At 54.4% G+C, this 20,140-nt stretch overlaps 1 protein-coding gene across 1 annotated transcript in view; it reads right to left on the bottom strand.

Moving 5' to 3' along the window:
* Positions 1 to 20,140, bottom strand: part of LOC111144720 (zinc finger MIZ-type containing 1) — a 263,603-nt gene that overhangs the window by 74,053 nt on the left and 169,410 nt on the right.

The following is a 20,140-nucleotide window of genomic DNA, read 5'->3' as shown; positions in this document are numbered from 1 at the left end:
GCTGTGGGCAGGTGGTACTTTGTCCTGGCATTCCTCCCAAAGAGTGCCCCTGGTAACACTGAAAGCCGAGGTCACAGCACATCCCTTCTCGCCTCAGATCCCTTCCTGCGGAGGTTCTGGCTGGGGCAGTGTGAAGTCCCAGAGCCCTTACGATTACCCACAAGCCCCCGCGTGACCTCCCTGACCTCATTTCCTTCCAGTCCGCCCTTGGCTCACTCGGCCCCAGCCTCCCTGCCCTTCTGGCCTCAGGTGCCCCCGACATACCCTCCAAGGTGGGCCAGGCACGCTCTTCTCCAGGTGGCCCGGCTCACGTGCCCCCTCCCTGCAGGCCTCCTCGTGGCTGACCTCTTCTCCAGAGCCTTCCACAGCCACGCTGCCCCCAACGGCCGCCCCTCCCCACGCTTCCTCCCACTCTTTCCTGACTTCGCTCTCCCCTCTGCACTTCTGACTGCTTGTTTCTCTTGTCAAAGCTGTCTCCTGACTAGAAGGCAAGGTCCGCATCAGCAGCAACTACTGTCTGCTTTGGACGTCTCGCATGGACAGGATCTAAAGGATGCTGGGCAGATGCGGGATATTTGCTCTAGGAAGGACACAAGAACCAGCGGCCTGAATGAATGAATGAATGAATGAATGAGGCCAGGAATGAAGGCGTGAATAGGAGGAGCTGTGGTGCCCTGCGCCCCCGGCCTGCACCCCTCCCCAGAACCGCTGCTTGGAAGAACACTGGGAGGCTTCTCCGTGGAGGCAGCCTGTTCAGAAAGGAAACTCAGGCCGGCTTACAAAGGGGCCACCGGAGGTGGTGGGGAACTTGCCACCCAGGCCTCTAATGAATCTCTTTCCATTGATTTCTGGAGTCGCCTTTGAAGGGAAGGGACCTCCAAGGCAGCTCGAATGTCTGTGCCTCAGCAGTCCTGGGGTTTTATTGCTTCTCCCAGGACACAGCTTTGATGGGGGGCTTCCGGACAGTCCCCGGGTTGGACGGACATAAGCTCCCTGCAGTTGGAAAGGCAATTTCCCTTCCTGCTGAAGCTGTCCGTCTGTCTGTCTGTCTGCCTCCCTGACTGTGAAGCATTTCTCCCGTCTGTGCCAGGGCAGCCAAATTCCAGTCCTGACATCCCCCAGACAAAGGCTCCAGCAGGTCCCAGGAGGATGCCCTCCGCGTTGCAGAGGAAGAAATGAAGTTCAGACAGGGATGGAGTTATGAAAACGCACACATTCTGGCTCAAGGCTGGGGGGCCGGTGGAGCTGCAGGCAGGCTGCCCCAGCCGTTACTGACCCCACTGTGCCCCCAAGCCTGCGTGGCCTCTTACAGCCGGCCCTCCTCCCTGCAGAGCCTCTACCTGACCATTTGGGATCATCGACTCATTTAGCACTGGAGTTAAGAGCCCCTAGCCTCACTTGGAATGAGGGAATCCAAGCTCAGAGAGGGACCTAGGCTTCCTGCCACCACACAGCAAATTAGTGGGAGAGCCAGGGCTAGCCCTAAGACTTCTGGCTTGTTCCAGAGACCCAGGCCATGTCTCCTGATGTTGTGTTCCCATCAAGTGTACTTGCAAGGGCATGTTCTCCAAACTGTAAAGTGCTAGACAGATAGGAAGATCTAAAGGGCTCTTGTCCATCAGTTGCTTCTTTTTATGAGCTGATGGGATTTGGATGTGGAGGGTCTGTCCCGCTCCGTCTTCCTCCTGCTCCCAGGGAGGTTGGGGTCCAGACTCTGGAATTTTCTGCTCCTTTCCTTATCCATAGAGGGTACTGCGCATCAGGAAGGTGGGCGGGGGCATCCAATTTGGGCTCAAAAGAAGGGAAGTCAGGACTGCCCTGGGGTAGTAGTGAGCACCTTGTCACCTGAGGTGTGTAAGCTGAGGATGTGAAAATGCAGAGGGAATATCAGGGTAGCAGCCTAGGGCTTCTGTGGCCATTTCTGCTCTGGGGTGCTCTTATAGGTAGGAGGAGAGGATGGGTGCTTGAAAAGTATGCCCAAGCACCTCAGTATGTTCTGGGCAGCAACAAAGCAGGTCTCTGAACCTTCCAGACCCATTAAACTTCACCGGAACCCTTCATCACCTGTGTGCTTCCTTCCCTCCTCCAGACAGTCCTGAGTGAGAGGATTCTATTCCCGCTGCCCACTCCCTTCCAGCCACTTACTCCTAGCCCACAGCAGCCTAGGGAATCTGGCAGCTTCCTTCACTCCCCCGTATGGTCCCAGGTGTCCCCCCTCTCCCAGGGGTTGAGGGGGGTGGTTGGACGTGAGCAGACAGGCCACGTAGGAATGTCTGTCTGGGGAAAATCCAAAGTGGCCGCCAGGGCAGGGCAAGGAGTGGGAGGCTTGATGTTGAAATCAGGATCTGCAGAGCTGAGCTTGGCAGGTGGGAACAGCACACCCTTCCACTGGAGGCCAAGGCCCCAATGGAGAGATGTTGCCTGGGAGAGAGGCTGGGGACTTACTGTGTGACCAAGAGCATATCACTACCATTTTCTGGGACACCGCTTCCCCATGCAGTGTTGACATGCAGTGCAGATGCTGTGTCTCCTTGCTACTAGGGGCACTAGTCTCACTAAGTCTGATTGGGAATGCCCCAAGAAGGACTGTCACAATTGAGCTGACGCCCCCTTCCCCGTTGATAACCTATGAGGGATTGAGCAAGCCAGGCCAGATGCTTCCAGTATACACACAATCCTCTTATGACAAAGAAGCCAGTTCCAAAGTAGAAGGCCTACTAAGGTCCATCCTTGCAAATGCTTGTGCAGTGTATCTGCAAATATAGTACCCTTTGTGGTAGACTACGAATTCCTTGAGAGTAGGGATTTTGTCTGTTTTGATTACTGCTATATCTCTGGTGGTTCTGTACCTGGCACATAGTAGGTGTCAACAAACATTGTTGACAAACAAACAGTGTGTCAGTAGGATTTCAGCTCCACTTTATAATTTTCTGTATGCCTTAACTGTTTATAAGGAGTATATATCATTCTCGTGATTAGGAAAAAAAAACCCCATAAACCACTTTATTTTTAGAATGAAATGAATCCAAAGTTAAGACTTTTCCCCCTGAAAGGAGCTACACACAGCCTTCAGAAACCACTCAGTAACTCCACAGTGAAGCTTAAAACAACTCCAAGTCACCAGTGGAGCTTCCGAGGCCCAGGCATGGGTGGCCAGGGGCTGGCCACAGGCAAGAGGCATTGATGGAGAGTTACCATCTGTCCTTTTCCCTCTATGGCACAATTCCACCCCAGCAGTCTCTTTTCTGGATATCCAGAAGAGCATCCCCATTGTTTCCTCTGCCACTGGCCCCTTGGTCCCTCCTCTAGCTGCTAAGTTTTATAAAAGGCAAATCTGACCGTGTTACTACCTTGTCTAAAACCTTCCATGGCTCCCCAGTGCTGCCAGGATCAACTGCAAGCTTGAGCTCCCTGGATTGGCATTCAGAGCCCTGGAAGTCTTATGATGGTCTCTAGGAAGGTCCTTCTGCTACCCTCAACCTGAGTTGCTCTTGTCTAGATGCCTCAAGCAAGTCCCTTAAAGGCCCTTCTAAACCCTAGCTTGCCCAGCTTTATTGGAGGTAAGCTTGCCACAAAAACCTACATGCCAAACAACGTGTTGAACAGCAACTAGGTGCCAGCCTGCAGCTAGGAGGGGATACTGCCGCAAATCCAGGAGTGACAGAGAAGCCGAACCCTACCCTCTCTCCAATCTGGGGGCCCGTCCAGAGGGATGAGGAGCCAGGACCCCTGATGAATCTGAAAGGTGGGGCAAGCCATGGGCCAGCAGCCTGAGTTGGGGTGCTCAAGGAGGGGAAAAATCAGCCCAGAGATCTCAGCTCTGGTGATACTATCGTTTGGGGCAAAGCAGCACTTCCTTTCCCCTGACTCAGTTTCCCCATTTGGGATGCAGACAGTTTTCTGGGGTGCGTGGTAACAAGGCACAGCCCTGGGAATCAAGCCAGTGCTTCTGCTGCTCCCCCTCAGCAAGGGGAGCCCACGCCTCCCTCAGGCCCCAGACAGACCTGGGAGTGTGGTATGTAATTGAATTTGGCCTAATTACCTAATTGCGCTGAGGAACAACCAGTACAGATGCAGGCCTTGGGTGTCAGGGGGTGACTGGAAACCAGGAGCCAAGTGGCAGCCTCTGGATTCCTTAGGCATTCAAGGAAGCAGTGCTAGACATCAGCACCTTCATATTCCTTAGTCTCTCCGTTGCTTGGAACCCTGGGAGGCAGGTGGCATTGTTCCCATTCTACAGGTGAGGAAACTGAGGCCCAGAAGCATCTTAGGCAGGGACACCAAGTTGGAAAAGGTAGAGAGATTTGAGCCTACATTTCTTCTGCATGTGAGAGTCTTTGCACATGTTCTTCCCTCTATTTGAAATGCCTTTCTCTGCCCTCCTCTCTGGGCAGATTTTCTCCTTGCTAGGGTCATTTTCTCGAGAAAGCCTCTAAGATGTTCTTCGTAGAACCAATCACAATGACATCATCACGGGAGGGTGTTTATTCCAACATTTATCTGTCTTCTCTACCAAGCCTTGAGTTCCCGGAAGGCAGGGACCACATCCGCCTTACTCAGGCTGTGTCCAGGCATCCAGCAAAGGGCCTAAGACCCTGTGGTACTCATGGAGTATTTACCGCACGAATGGCTGAATAAAGCTCTATATTCTGCATCTTTTCCAGACACAGTTTGTTGGTTCCCTGCCATCACTGGCCTCGGCCTTGGGAGTTGGGTGGCGGGGGTCTCATCTACAGGAAATATTGTATCTGGGGCTGGCCAAGAGTCCCTCAGAGTCACAGAGAGCTACAGGAATGCTTCAGGGCAGAGATACCCTCCAGACACCGTGGCCTCCATGACAGAAGGACAGCACAGCTGCTCTGTGAGGCTCTGTAGTGAAGGGACACGCCCGGGGTCACCCAGCTTGCAAACACAGCCCTGGAAGCCAGGCCTGCCTGAGTCTGGGACCTGGCCTCACTGTCCCCTCTGACCATGGTCCTCAAATGCCCGAGCGAATGAACAAGGCTTATTTACAGACGGACAAATACTTAAATCGAAAGAAAGCCAATTGAATTTCAGCTGGAATTTCAGGTTTCTTGAAACCGGGCAAGAAAGAGAGAGGTTATTAGACTCTCCACAAAGGCAGCTCTCCTTGGGCTAATTCACAAGGCAGCCCTGCTCCGGAGACAGACCAGGCCTCCATTCATCCAGGACCCTGGGCTTGTCTAGCGTCCTTCCTCCTTCTGGAAAGCATCTGAGCAGGTACCCGAGCGTGCAGGTCTAGAGTGAGACTCTGCCTGAGTCTAATTCTAGCCCTGCTGCTTGCTAGCTGTGTGGCCTTGAGCGAGTAATTAACCTCTCTGAGTCTCCTCAATATTTTTGCAAAGTTGAGAGGATGTACGTGGAGTATTTCACCCAGTGTCTGGAACATAGTAAGAACTCAATAAAAGTTAACTTATTCATTGACTAGTAGGGGAAACATGATAGCATGTTTAGCACAGCAGTATTAGTAATGGTAGCATTAGCAGTAATAATAGCTGTCGTGGGAGTAATGGTACTACTAGTAGTAACAAAAAGAGTATTAGGTGGTAAATGTCGGCACACACCAGCCCCACCCCCTGGCGTCATGAGGGACGCTGGGAAGATTGCTCTCTCTCTCTCCAAGGCAGTCTCTTCTCTAAGGTAAAAATAGGGGGTTCGGCGGGGTGATCCCAGAAGCCCTCTGCACTCCAACATTCACATCTGAGAGTAACAGTAGCAGCAAAAACAGTATTACTACAGACCCTTACTATTTACAATTCTTCCTCATTATTATAGACCTCACATTCTCCAAAAGGGTACCATCTGCCTGCTTCCCCCTTCCTGTCCGACATACAGGACATCTCCTCCCTGACCTAGCCTTCTCCCTCTCAGAACTTATTTTTGGGTGGGAAGGGTGCTACCCGCGCATCTGGTTGGCCTGTCACTGGGACGTGGCAGACGGATACCTAGTTTTCACCACACACAGGCACAGTTCCCCCCTGCACCATCCCACTGAATCCTCAATACCCCAGCACAAACAAGCGTGGCGGGGAGGTATGCTTAGCCCCATTTCCTGACGCCACAGTGGAGGCTCAGAGAGGTTGTGCCAGTTACCTCAAGTGACACAGCTTGAAAGCAGGGGAGTAGGATGAAAGCCCTGGGTGTCTGTCTGCCCGTTTGATACTTACCATACGGGGGATTTCTATGCCTTACAGATCCTGCCCTCCTACCCTTAGACCCCATTCAGGTGCTCTTCTCAGGACCCTTCCCTGCTGATATGGCCCGAGGCTTCTTTCTGGATTCAGTGAACATGACCCAGTCCCACAGACTCTGTGGGCTGACCCTTCCTTCTCCCATGAGTCATGGGGTCTATCCGTCCTGGTCTTGGTCCCTGGTGATTAAAGTTCCATGCCTCCACGGGCCACCTGAGAGCCAGCCCTCTGTCATCATTGGACTAGCCAGCTCTGGTCTTCAATAAGGGGTGGTCTCCACATTGAAAACCTCAGATTTCTCAGAACTGGAAACCCTGGCGGTTCTGGGCTTGTGTCTCGCACAGTCCCAGGGGGAACCCTATGCGTAGTGGCCCTGTTGGGGGCGCTGGGCTCTCTGATCCCGACCTACTCTGTATCTTCCACCTGGAAGCCACTGTTCTATGCCTGACCCCTGGCTGTGTCGACACATGAGTGTGATTAACTAGCGACCTTCTCTGCACAATGAGGGGGCCTGGGCCCACACCCTGAAGCTCAGCCTTGGCCAAAAGAAGAACACCAGTGCCTCAGAGGAAGTAGACCCAATCTGTGGGGTTACCTGCCCACTCCCTGACTTTGCTCTTGGGGGGTGGGCAGTGCCTTTCCCTTCCTCTTTCTTTTTCTTATTTGGGAGAAGAACCAGACACAGGCGCCCTGTCGTCCCCAGGGGCTGGGCACCAGGATCTGCCCCCGGAGGCAGACTGCTAAGGGGCCGGTGTTCCCATAGTAGTTGGGCTGGCCAGGGGTGTCTGGCCGCACTTCCCAGCCCTCGGTGGGCTTCCCCATGGAGCTCAGTAGCCGGCCAGTTCCCCTGTCCCCCCGGATTGCAGGTTCCCATTTTCTCCCTTCTAAGCCCCCTTGCACACACGTGGCCCCTTGCCTCCTGGCCTCCCAGCAGACAGAGGCTTAATTGGGAGGAAGTAAGTCTAAACATCTGGGGCACACATCTGAGAGTGGGGAGCCTGGAGGAAATGGGAATACAGGCAATTATGTCACTTCCTTGGCGGAGGGTTCCTAGGAGGGGGGCAGCCCTGCACAGCAGCCGGTGTTTCTGGGGGCAGGGGCAGGGCTGGGGGTGGGGGCAGGACCTCGGTGCCCCACCTCTGGCCTGGAGCCTGTGGCCCGGAGCAAATGGCTGGCTGCTCTGGGCTCCTGGGCAGGGCTAAGATGCAGCCCTGGGGCCCATTGTTGCAGGGAGCTGCGGTCCCAAGGGGAAAGGGGAGACAAAGGAACGGGAGGAGAGAGGGAGTGGGAGGGACAGGGAGGAGAGGGGAGAAGACAGTGAGGGAGAGAGGGAGGGAAGGAGACCAGGGAAGGAGGGAGGGGGGGAGTAGAAGAGAGGGGAGGGAGAAAGGGAGGGAGAGAGAGAGAGGGGAAGAGAGGGAGAAAGGACCTAGAGGCAGAGGACTGTTTTGCTCAGCTTAGAGGGAGGCCTTGGGGGATGGGGGAAGTGGGATCCTCCTAGGGCAGCCCACCAGAAGAGCACTGGCCCCCACAGGGTGCCCCCGAGGAGGCAGAGGACCCCGGTTCTGATCCCTGCCCAGCCACTTCCTAGCTGTGTGACCTTGCCATGACTTCACTTCTCTGAGCCCCAGTTTCCCTCTGGAAAAGGGGCTCGATGTGCCTCAGCGACTGTTTGTCTCAGGAGTCCAAGGGCTCACCTCCACGAAGAGGAGGCAGAACCGGGCTATCTCTGAGCTGTCCAACCCCAGCAGGTTGGGAGCAGCCCATCGCAAACGGCTGGCCCCCTTTCAGTTTCACCCTCTGCTGATGTGGATCTGTTGATACGGCCTTTTTCCTGAGCATGTAGGGTCTCTGTAAGCTCCTTGAGGGTACAGACAATTTCTGGGGTTATTCCAAGGTTAATCACAATGTCTGCATATAACCGGTGCCCGTGCCTGCTTGGGGAAGGGGTGAATTTAGTTTATCCTTTACACTGAGTTTCTGTTGTCATAATTATGTGCCTCTTTGAAAGGCAGACTCCTAATTTCACTCCCCCTCCCCACCCCAGTAATTCCAGTTTCCTGCCCCAAGACAATAGTAGCTCTTCATCCCAAACAGGTGAGACTGGGTCCTTTGGAATTCCCTACAGGAGTCCAGCCCCGGGCAGCGTTTCCCACCCTACCAGCCTCAACAAGTCAGGAAATGCACCCAGGAATATAAAGAAGCAACTGTTCACAGCTCTTCAAGGAAAGTCATTGGTCAGTGGTTCTCAGGCTCTGAGGTGTGTTTCTCTCTGCCTGCAGGAGGAGCAGGGCAGAAGGCCTGGCCAAGCGTCCAGGCTTCCTTCCAGCCACTGCCTGGCCACTGCCTTGTCCCCGGCGAGGGGAATTACCACCTTGCAGAGCTTCCACTGCAAAACACAAAACACCTGGTTGCCTGGGCAGCACCTTGCCAGGGTGATGTGATCCAGATGGTCCCTTGAGAGGCAGCTGGGTTGCCATGGAAACAGAATTGCTGCTGCTCTAGCCAGGGGACCCAATCGGCTGGACCCCCGAGCTTGGGAGAAGCCAAGCGATTTGCATAAAGTCACAGAGCAAGTAGGGTTCAGAGCCGGCAGTGCAAGGCTTAATCTGAATGATTGTGGACAGAGCCCTCCGGAGACGCCAGCTTGTGTTAGGTACTGAGTGCCGATGGTTTCATGAGAGGGTAGAAGACGTGGCTAGGGTCACGCGTGGCATGGAAGTGATGGAGCTGGGCTGATCCTAGGTCAGCCTGACCCTGACGCCTGAGCTTGGACCCCCTACTTCAGGCTGCCCCTGCTCTGGTTTCCAGATCTTGGCTCTGTATTTCTGGAGGCCAGTCCTATCCCAGAAGGCAGCTGGGCCGGACTTGAAGGTGGCAGAAAGGAGCAGGCAAGGAGAACCAGGGGTCTGCAGACCTGCAGACCCACAGTTTTCAAGGCCTGGCCTCTCCTGGCTCTTCTGTGCAAGCTGTCTTGGGCAGCTAATGTGGGGCAAGAGGGCAGGGTCTATGGGCATCTTCCTCTCTGATCCTGCTGGCCAGAGGGGCCCAGGGGACCAGCCAGGGGGTCACTGCCAATGAGCCTGATCCCAGGGAGAGAAGGCACGACCAGGGAAGAGTAGAGGGAGCAAGCGCTTGGAGTTGGGGCCGGCTCTGCTCCACACCCTTCCTCCCTCCTTCTCTTGCTTCTTTCCTCCTTCTCTTTTCGTCCCAGCTGATCAAACCTCCATCCACTCAGAGCCATCTAGCCAATCATCCCTTCCTTTGTTACAAAGGTTTTGGGTTACTCTGGGCAGGTGAATAAATCTCTATGCATCCATTTTCCAATCTATTAAATGGCTTGGTTCCTTCTGAGGATCAGGGAGGACACTCATAAAATACCCAGCACAGTGTGTGGCATGAAGCAGGAGCTCAATAAACCGTGCTTGAAGAGCTACTTTCCCTCTTGAGAGAATTTTGGGAAGCGTTGCTGGGACAAAAGAGGCCCTCAAACTTCCCCAGCCCAAGGCACAGACAGGGCTCTGCTGGCCCTGCCTGGCCCCCCTCAGCCAGCTCTCTACCGTCTACTGCAGGCAGCCTGCCTCCCCCTCTGGGGCTCAGTCTCCTCTTCTTGGGGGGAAGGGAGAGTGTGCTTGACCTCACATGAGCCTCTCTTGAGCCTCAGGAAGGGGCCGTCACCCCACTCATCTCCTACCCTCTCAGAGAGGGGTCTGGGGGGCAATTACCTTGGCCCTGCCTACACATATAGGTTCCGTATTTTCCATACCCCAAATCATGACACAAGGACAGGCACAGGCTTTTGGGTAACCTCCAGGTACAAGAGACATCCTAAGACAGTCTGAATGTCAAAACTTGGAATAAAATTGTTAGCCTGTGTATCGTAGCACTTACTATACCCCAGGTCCTGTTCTGAGCGCTACATATACATTCACCCACTTAATGCCCCTGATGTAGGCATTATTATTACCCCCTTTTATCAAATGAGGCAACCACGGAACAGAGAAGTTAAGTGACTTTTTCCAAGGTCACACAGCCAAAGTGGAAGAAGTCTGGGTGGGATTCATATCTAGACAGGTTGTTCCAGAGTCAATGCCTTTAACCACTACTCCTCTCTACGATAGAGCTGGAAGGTTTCCGGGGAAAAATATTTGAAATTGGGGCTGACCAGGACATTTCGATCCTAACATCTGGCATGTACAAAATGCTTACTACGTGCCAGTCTCTCTGCTACTCACCATCTATGGGGCTGTGAGTGTTGAATAAGCTCAAAGACAGGAAGGTGTTTAACCTACCGGCAAAGACCAATCATCGTCAAATACGTAATACCTCCACCTGCAAGCAGTTCTGGTGATCTTGACATGTTCTCTTGAGTCATGAACGTGCTGTTCTCCGAACTTCATTTCACCCTGTTCATAGATAGTCTGGGGTGGCCTCTGGCTTCAGGGTCAGATATGCTGGGTTGAACCATAATTCTGGCTCTTTTTAGCCAAGTGGCCTTCATCAAATGACTCAATCTTTCCCAGCCCCAGTTTTCCCATCTGTAAAATGGGTTCACCATGTGGGATAAGTGGGTTCATGGGTGCCACACACTGCGAGGGGCCATTACCAAGAAAATGCTGACCACATGCTGGCCATCATCATGACTGAAGGGAGCTATAAATCAGATTTTTTTTTCCCAATCCAGATGCCTTGCCCTGTAAGTTGAAACAGGCAAGATTGACGGCACCGGCACCAGCACCGTTGTTAACCCCTGTCTGTCTGTCTGTCTAACCCAGAAGGTATTTACAAGGCTATGGCTTGCAAAGCTTGCTTCAGAAGTCCTGTTACTACCTTGCCCGCTTTCTACCAAGCCCCTGCTCCATATCACTCTCACGCCGGAGGATTCCCCTGAAATCCCTCCTCTGTTGGTGGGAATGCTAAGCTCCATCTTAAAACCAAAGCTCCGGCTTCCTTAATCCTCTTACCTGGCTCTTTCCTCGGCAGAATTAATTGCTGCGGATGGCTTTATTAACTTCACTGGTAGCCGTGGCATTCTCAGGACACCCTGGGGCAGTGGGGAACTGTTTTGGCAGGATCTCTGTCCCGATCATGCCTTTGGGCTACACAGCACTGTGGTTGAAGGGGGACACCCTTAGTGCCTGTAGGGTGGTACCTGTGGGTCCACATCTCCCCAGAGGCTGTGCCCAGTCCTCCGGGGACACGTGCAGAGAAACAAGGGTGGGCTGGCCAGAGCTCTGGTGCCCACTTCTGCTCCAGCTGTGGCTACCTCGCCACTCCTCCAAGCTGCAGTCCCCTCCTCTTTAAATGGGGGATCTGCCCGCCCTGGGGATCTCACAGGGCCAGACAAGGGAGGCTGTGTAAAGGGCTCTGTTTGTGTGTAGGATTACTGTCATTTCTTACCCACAGAATGGGCCCATTCATCTATTTCAAATCTCAAGAGCAGGGACCGTGTGTGGTGTATTTATATACATTTGTAGCCCCTGTGCTTGGCACAGAGTGGGACTGGGCAAGACGATAATCATTCCTGGCCTGAAAATTCCGGTTTAGTATTTTCTTATTTTGAGAGGGATTCTCACACCCATGACCTCATCATTTCTTGCTGTAGCCAAGAAGGTAGAGGGGGAGTGAGGGCTTTGGCCTATGGAAGAAACGGACTTGAAAGGGCCCCCGAGGTAGGGGGAGGCACCCAGGCCCCATGGCCTTGGACAAGACTTTCCTCCTTGACAGTAGCACTCTCAGGTATGGATGAGGGCCTGCGGCCCCCATGAGGAAACCACAGCCACGTCAGATCTCTTCCCACGTCTGAGATGTGGTTATTTCATGAAGGGGACTCCCAATTTCCTAAACCCCAACCTCATTTTCTAACTGGCAGAGAGCTGGTCCAGGTTCTAGGGATGGGCCAGACACCTGTTGCTCAACCCAGACACAGGACAGGGTCTCCAGCATCCTGATTTTGACAGTTAGTTTCTAAAGGTGGCAATGGAGACTGGTCTGCCAGTTACTGTAGCACGTAAGATATAAAGTTACCTTTTATAATTTCTATCTTGAAAGTCAAAATACGCCAGAAACAATATGAAACAGACAATTATAATAGGAATAGGACTGGAATGTGGCAGGGATGCTGAGGAATGAATGGAAGTGATGTCAATGGGGCCAGTGCCTTTCTCCCGCCCAGTGGGTGCCTCATCACACATCTTCCGCTTCCTGTGTGTGCCCTGACTCCGTCGGCACGGTCGCTAAGGCGAGCCGGAGGGCGCACCCACGCCCTGACCCCAAGCAGCCCTCGGCCAATGATGGATGCCAGGTGCAGGATAAAGAGCTCCTTGTCCCTGCCTCTCAGGCTGAGGGCCAGGCTCTATTGTCTCCCAGAGCTCCCTGCTATGTGGTCACAGCAGGTACAGTGCTTAACAACACGTTTTCATCGAACTCCTTCCTTTCCCCGTCTTTCCCTGCTTCTCAACGGGTGTTCTCTGGGATCCTCCAAAACAAACCTCTTGTGCCAGCATGTTGGCTGGGGGCTGCGTCTGGGGGAACCCAAACTCGGACACGCATCATGTGTTTGAAGAGCTTCTGGTAGCCTCTCCCTCCCCTTGCACGAGCCTCATCAGTCCCTCCCCTCCCTTTCGCAGACCCCCGCCCCGATCACAGGGCCTGAGTGTGTGCCCTCCCTGCTGGGGCTCTGGACTGGGGTGAGGGTCCAGGTAGGAGGAGCAGCCCCATCCTGAGAGGGCTCTGTACTGCCTGTCAGGGTCCCAGCCCTGGATCCTCCCTCCCCACTGCGAAGCCGATCCCCTCGGCCTTCTGCCCCCTCTCATTCTGGGCAGGCCTCGAAAGCAGATATGCACCAGCTGGGCCTCAGGCAGCTGTGTCCTTGCACACCCCGGCTCTGCGGGGGAGCCAGCGATGAGCTAATCCCGCAGAAGAGAGAGGGAGACAGGAAGAGCAGCCTCCCGACAAGCCGAGGCCTGCCCCCCGGGGCTCCTGGGGAACCAGAGAGGGCTGCACTGGGAAAACTGCTGAGCCAGCCTGGAGACAAGGGCACTCTCGTCTCGCTCCACCCCTGCCAGCACCAGCCAAACGTCAGAGGAACCAACAATGCCCACGGCTGCTTCTGCTTAAAAACAGAATCTGTGCTCCCTGCAGAAAATGCGGGAAATACGGTGTCACCCCTCCCCCCCAATTCCAGATAGATCCATTATTTATAAGTTGACATTTTGGTATATTCTGTTTTCTGTTTCTTGTGCACCTGGTTGAGGTCCCACCAAACTTACCATTTTTGCTGCCCTTCTAAAAATTCATATTATATCATAAGCATTTCCATATAGTAATTCTTGGGAGACCTGGTTTTTAATGGCTGTGGAGTGGCCATCCAAATACTCAGTGCTCTTTTCCAGGGCCCTGTAGCTGTTTCCAAATCTGTCCTCTCTCATTCTTCCGTGGCACTGCCTGGCTCCTCACTGTTCACTCTGGACACCCCAGGGACTGTCACAGCTACCCCTCCCCCCAATTCCTTAGCCTGGGAACGCTGTGTCCACAAACCCTGTCACGTGGGCTCCTCCCCACTGTTCTTTTTCTCCAAGAGCAGAGTGAGGCCACCGGATCCCAGGCCTCAGCCCTCAGGGAGCTGGGGGAGGGAAGAGGAGCCAGGGGCCACTGGCCCAGGACAAGCTACCCCACCTGCTCACTCAGGGTCACTCAGAATGGGGACAGCTCCCTATGCTCCGGATCTGACCAGCTAGAGGTCCAAGACCTCTTCCAGCACCACAAGTCACGTGACCTGGGTCTGTTTCTCCCATCAGAGCCTTAGTTTCCTCTTCTATAAAATAGGCATGTGGTAAGAGCCCCAGCAGCCTCTCCCATAGCAGTGAATCAGCAGGCGGTGAGCAAGCCTTGCAAACAGGTTTCATCCATTAAACAGGGCTGACCATGAGTCGGTTCCCAGGGGCCTGGTGATGAAATCCAGAGGCCTTTCCTGAGTGGGACCTGCCCTGGAGTGCAAGAGGAAGGAAGCCAAATCCCTCCCCCACACCCCAGCTCTGCTGAGCTGGGATGTGGGGGTGGGGGCTGGTGTCCAGGAGGAAGTCTGTCCCCAGCCTTGACAAGGCGCCCAGCCTGGCAGCCTGGCATTTCAAGGGCAAGGGCCCGCCTGCCCCGCTGTTTCTAGGGAAGCCAGCGAGCGTTAACAAATCCCCCGCAATTTGCACCCACCAATCCCGCCTGCTCACTGGGCGGCTGCGAGCCATTTTTCACGCAGAGCTGCACACAGCTTTGTCTTAGAGAGACAGATCTGGCAGGGCGTCCCTGAATGAGGCCATTTGTCCTCCCCGGTGACGGTGACGGGAAGGTGGCTGCGTGCTCTGGGGTAGGCAGGGGGGTGGCGGGGAGAGCTCCTGGAGGAGGTGTGAAGGTGGAGCTGGAAACAGAGCCTCTAAGAGAGACCAGCACTGTCCCTACCACCTGGGAGGTCTGGGAGCCCCCGTTCAGCCAGGTGAGAACAAGGATTGTTTTCAAAGACAGAGAGAAGGAAGCCTACTTTTTCTGCTAAGAGTCCTGAGTACAAGTGGTGAAATGACGGGTGGCCTCTGATGACTGTCCCATCCCAACTGTGTGACAGAGGTACAACGCACCATGGATGGGGCCCCCGGGTCTGTGTCTGAGCCCCAGGGCTGCTCTGCAAGTTCCTACAAGAAGGTCCCTTGGGACTGAGAGCTCCAAAGTACTGAGCCTCTCCCGAGCCCCTCCTGCAGGGACCACAGGACACAGACCCAGAGGGACAAGGCAGGGGCTTCATCATATTCCTAATGCTTCACCTTCCAGGCTGGCTGGGGGCCCTGGGCATGTGTCTGTCCCCTTTCCATGAATGTTTCCTCGGGACTGTCAGCACATCAGAGAAAGCAGGTGTTTGTTGATAAAAAGCAAGTGGTCCACTTTGCCTGGGGCACTTTGCCAGCGTGCACCCCAGGCTCTCGTCTGGACTCGGCCCTGCCTTGCTGTGACCTGGGGCAGGTCCTGCTCCATTCTCGGGCACCAGGGCTCCCCATTCCTTGGGTTCTGATGTCCCCAAGTCTGCTGAGGTCAGCCGAGGGGACACAGAGTCATTTACACTGGGCCGGTAGCTGAGGCATGCAGGGGGGCTCTCGGAGACCTCGGGACATGGCGACTGCCTGCTGCTTGGTGCCTACAAAGCCAGCAGGCGTGGGCCCGCTGGCTGCCGAGGAGGCTGACATTTCCGCGCCGCCTGCCAAGTTGCTGGGGGCTGGCAAGCGGCGGTGGTGGGGGCAGGGGGACCCGCTGCAGCCCCTCGGGGGGCTGAGGGAAGGCGTGAGGCAGGTGACCTTCTGCACCGAGGCAGAGGAAGGGCGGGGGCCCCTGAGGACCTGCTCCTGGGGAGGCTCCTGACCATCGTGCCCGCGTGCGCGTGCTCCCACGTGCGCGTGCTCCAGTTTGCGCGCGCACAGGCTAAAGGCTGCACCAGAACAAAGAGCTGGGGGCTGGGTAGCTGAGGGGCCCACGTGGAGACGCCTGGCTTGGCGGTTTGCTGCAGTGTCTGCTCTGCGCTCACGCTCCGTCTCTGTCTCTCTCTCTCTCTCACACACACACATGCGCACACACGCACACGCCGCACAGCGCTGCCCCCAGGCCCGAGCTCTTGCTCCAGAGCCTGGCAATGCAGGCGTGCACAGCCCGGCCCAGCCCACCGCCATCCCTCCTGACAAAGCCCTGCTCCCGCCGCATGATCTCATCCCACCGGCCCTCGTCTGGCCCCAGCTTGGCCTCCTGACAAGAGAGACAGACAGGGAGACGGAGCTCGAGAAGGGTGGGGGAGGCGGGGGGGTGGGGAGAAACAGTCAGATATGCACCCAGCTCACCGACACACATGCGCGCGCACACACACACACACACACACACACAAACACACGTGTCCCCACAGACCCACAACAGACACATACATTCACCACCACACAAATAGAAACAAAAACATGCTCACCACTGCACACAGACATGTACCCCCCAGACCCAGATACATATCTCCCACAGACACACACATACACACACACATATGCTCACCACCACACACACAAACACACCCAGCTGCCCTGACACACATACACACACACACACAGACATGTGTCCCCACAGACCTAAACTACACACACACAAACACAAACACACAAACACGCTCACCACTGCACACAGACATGTTCCTTCCCAGACCCAGATACATATCTCCAACAGACACACACATACACACACACATATGCTTACCACCACACACAGACACAAACATATCCAGTTGCCCTGACACACATACACACATACACACACACACACACACATGTCCCCACAGACCCACACACACACTCACCAGCACCATGCAGAAACACAAACACACCGATACCCTCACCACCACACACAGACATGTACCCTTCCAGACCCAGATACGTATCTCCAACAGACACACACATACACACAGACATATGTCCCTATAGACCCACAGACACACACATACACACTCACCACACACGCACACACACACTCACCACCACACAGACACACATCCCCAACAGACACACACATACATGTTCATCACCACACACACACACACATTCATGTTCACCACCACACACAGACACACACACAGACATGTAGCCCCTACAGACACAGAAGCACACAGGCATGTTCACCACTACACACAGACAAATATATACCCAGACACAGACGTGCACACACAGACATACATGCACATCACTCAGGGAGAAAGTCTGAGGGGCAGCAATGAAGGGAAGGACAGACAGGGAGAGACGTAGGACATCAGAGACCCTCAGAGAGAAAGGGGAGGGAGAGACTAGGAGGGTAAAAACTGCACAAGCAGGTCAGACACAACGGGAGCCCAGGCAGAGACGGAGAGGAGGGCAAGAGGAAGCATGGGCTGGTGGCGGGAGCTCTATGGACAGAGTAGGTGCTAGATGTGCAGTGGCCTGGCCTGAAGAGGTCTGGGCAGGCCTGGCTGTGGCCAGCGTGGCCACTGCACATACCTAAGGCTGAGGGGACCCTCAGAGCTGTAGCCGGGGCAGGGGGTTACGACAGGTCATACACCAAACACAGAGCCTCAGGGAAGTGGAGCAGTGGGAAGCAAGCTTGCTGGGGCAGAGAAATGCTGAGTCAGGTCAGGAACCATTTGGGGGGTTGGCGCGCAGGGAGAAGGCAGACCAGAGCAGAGAAGGAGGGCTGGAGAGTACTGTTGGCTTGGCTGCCCTGGGTCTCAGGTACTGCTAGGTCCCCTCGCTTCCATGATGAGGGAATCTCATGAATCCTCACAGGCAGCCTGTGAAGGAGGCATATCATCCCTCTCTATAGATGAGGCCACGGGTCTGGGATGCAGGCAACATGGCGGAGATGGGAGCCCGTGCTGGAGCTGCCTCTGGAACTCAGGGTCACCGCTCAGCAACTTGTGGCCTCCGCCCCTCTCATGGTCCAGCCTGGCAGACCCTTTACGCTGACAGTGAAAGCAGCAGCTGAAGACTTCCCCCTCAGGCTGGTAGCCTGCCTTCCCAGAGGAGGGGCCCAGCAGGGGCCCGGCTGGGAACCTGAGTCCTGGGGCCCCTACTTCTCCAGGGGCTGGGGATGATCTGTGAGAGGTGCTTAGTCATGGCTGTTGCTGCCGACAGGGGATGGACTCCCAAGAAGGGCATTAAAGCAACAGCAAAGCCACAGGCATTGCCAGGCCTCGGGCCTCAGTGTCCTTAGCTGCAGAATGTGTATGCCGAAGCCTCACCTCAGGGTCTACCATGTGACTTAACTAAGAGACACTGTGCCTGGAAAAAGGCTCAATAAACTGTAAGGAGTTGTGCAGAACTGGGAGTGCAAACAGAGGGAAGAACAAAACCCCTATTTCAGGAGAAGTGATGCTGGAAAGGCCACTCAGCCAAGGGCAGGACCACCTTGGAGTGACTTGAGGGAAGTAAAGGGCTCTCCCAGGTGGAGGCATGGCCTCCAACGTCGAGGTCCAGAGTTAGCTGTGATGGGGTGGCCAGAGACTGGGCCTGGGGTCAGGAGGCCATGGGCTGAAGTCCCAGCTCTATCACTAATGAGCTGTGTGACCACAAAGAAGTCACAAACCTCTCTGAGCTTCAATGTCCTCACCCATAATTGTAGACAAGACTCCAGGTCTTACAGAGCTGAGCGTTGCCCCAAAGCACAAGACAGCACCCAGCACGGACCAGCAGGATCCTAAGAGACCATTGAGGAAGGGCTGCACAGAGACCTGAGCCCCTTTCTCCACAACAAGGGAGCAGCTGGGATTCTGGGACAGCCCACTTTCCTGTCCCCGCCGCTCCCACACCCCGAACCTTGGCCATGCTTTCCTGGTCTTGGTGTTGCCTCTAACACCGTGTTTGGATTCATCCCTGTCTCTGCACTCTGTTCCACAGGAAGCGGAACCCTCCTGGTCCAGCCACCATCATCCTGATGTCCCCAGCAATCTGCCAACCCTCTCCCGGCATCTCACTGTCCCCTCCCCCCGCGCAATCTGTTCTTCTTTGTAGTCAGAGCGATCTTTGTAGCCATGTTCTTATACTCAGTACAAAACCCACAACCCTCAAGACAGGCCCTGTGCTGTTGACTTCGCCTCCAGGCTCTGGAACCACTGTCCTTGGTTTGGTTCTGCCACTAAGCCACGCTTCCTTCTACCTCAGGACCTTTGTTCAGGCTGTTCTCTTTACCTGGGAAGAAGCTCTTCCTTCTTCTCTTCATGTATGCAAAGGTTCTCGACCTCCAGGCCTCAGAGAAGCCTTTCCCCACTCCTGAGTGGTCTCATAACATCACCGACTTTTCCCTCCTGAAACTTACCACAGCTTGAATTTACATATGCCCACGCACACATGCACACCTGCATACACCTACGATTATTTGATGTTTTCTTTTCTTCTAGACCGGGGTCAGGAACCCAGAGCCAATCACCTGATTCCATAAGTGCGATTTTATTGGAACGAGCTGTGCTCATTTGTTCACATATTATCTAAGGCTGCTTTTGGATAGCCTGCAAAGCCTGAACTGTGTACTATCTGGCTCTTCACGGACATTTGCTACCCCCTTGTTCCAGACTCTAAGTTTCCTGAGGTGGGACCACATCTGTTGTAGCCCTCATCAGACCCCAGACCTGGCCAGGTACCCAACAGAGATACGGAGATATATGTTTCTTGGATAAGTAGCACTTTTTACCTTGTCCAAATTGTGTTGACTTAAGTTATTGTTAAAATTGCAGATTCCATTAAAAATAGATATCACTTATGAGATTCCCAGACCATTTTCTGGCCCACAGCTCAGTACGATCGCGCCGTCCCAACAAAGGCTGGTGGGGCAAAGGCCCTCTGAGCTAGCGGTCACTGCACAGACGTTCCACAAATGACCCAGAGTCCACGTGCGTGGTCTGCAAATGTGCACGGGGAGGAGCACGAACCCACACTCGGGAGATTATAGGTTGAGCAGATTTATGAAAATACATCGGGAGATGTCTTTGAAACATTTTCATGAAGGCTGTTTCTAGAGCTACTCCAAAGAACTGATTGACGAATTCAGAGAAAACGTCTGTTTTATTGTTACACAAAGGAAATAACTGATTTTCTTTTCTTTTTCAATGAATTACTCGAACATAAAAAATGTTAACAATATCTAGACGCTGCATTTGGCACTGCACATATATCTAGAACTGACCGTGACCCTTGCAGGGTAAGGCTCATTGTCATTCCTGCCTTCCCAAGGAGGTAAACTGAGGCTCAGAGGCTACACGGTTAGAAAGTGACGGGGCGGGGCTGTCCTAGGTCTGTGGGAATGAAAGCTTATGCCAGGCCCTTAGCTTAAGGAAGATAATGAGGACGATGGGAAACGTAAAACTGTATCTTGGGTATGCTTAAAGCCCTCAGGCACAG

The sequence above is a fragment of the Enhydra lutris genome, unplaced genomic scaffold (genome assembly GCF_002288905.1).
Source record: "Enhydra lutris kenyoni isolate GAN:26980312 unplaced genomic scaffold, ASM228890v2 scaffoldscaffold12, whole genome shotgun sequence".
In the NCBI taxonomy this organism is placed as follows: Eukaryota; Metazoa; Chordata; class Mammalia; order Carnivora; family Mustelidae; genus Enhydra; species Enhydra lutris.
This window is presented reverse-complemented; position numbering and strand designations above follow the sequence as displayed.